The 324-nt window shown below is 43.8% G+C and overlaps 1 protein-coding gene and 1 long non-coding RNA gene across 2 annotated transcripts in view; both read left to right on the forward strand.

Moving 5' to 3' along the window:
• The window catches only part of LOC116686375 (eukaryotic translation initiation factor 5A-1), a 9,046-nt gene that overhangs the window by 1,965 nt on the left and 6,757 nt on the right, over positions 1 to 324 (forward strand). The gene's annotated exons all lie outside the window — the stretch shown is intronic.
• LOC116686376 (uncharacterized) overlaps positions 1 to 324 on the forward strand; it is a 6,607-nt gene that overhangs the window by 265 nt on the left and 6,018 nt on the right. The gene's annotated exons all lie outside the window — the stretch shown is intronic.

Below are 324 nucleotides of genomic sequence, written 5' to 3' on the forward strand. Positions count from 1 at the left end.
AAAAAGTGTGAAATAACTGAAAACATGTAGGCTATTATATTCTAGTTTCTTCAAAGTAGCCACCCTTTGCTCTGATTACTGCTTTGCACTCTCTTGACAGTATTCATCTGGTCTCTAATCTGAGCTGCTGTTAACTTGCGATTTTTGAGGCCGGTGACTCGGATGAACTTATCCTCAGCAGCAGAGGTGACTCTTGGTCTTCCTTTACTGGGGTGGTCCTCATGTGAGCCAGTTTTGCTGTAGCGTTGGGTGATTTTTGTGACTGCACTTGGGGACACATTCAAAGTGTTCGCAATTTTCCGGACCGACTGACCTTCATTTCTT

Source organism: Etheostoma spectabile, unplaced genomic scaffold (genome assembly GCF_008692095.1).
Source record: "Etheostoma spectabile isolate EspeVRDwgs_2016 unplaced genomic scaffold, UIUC_Espe_1.0 scaffold352, whole genome shotgun sequence".
Lineage (NCBI taxonomy): Eukaryota > Metazoa > Chordata > Actinopteri > Perciformes > Percidae > Etheostoma > Etheostoma spectabile.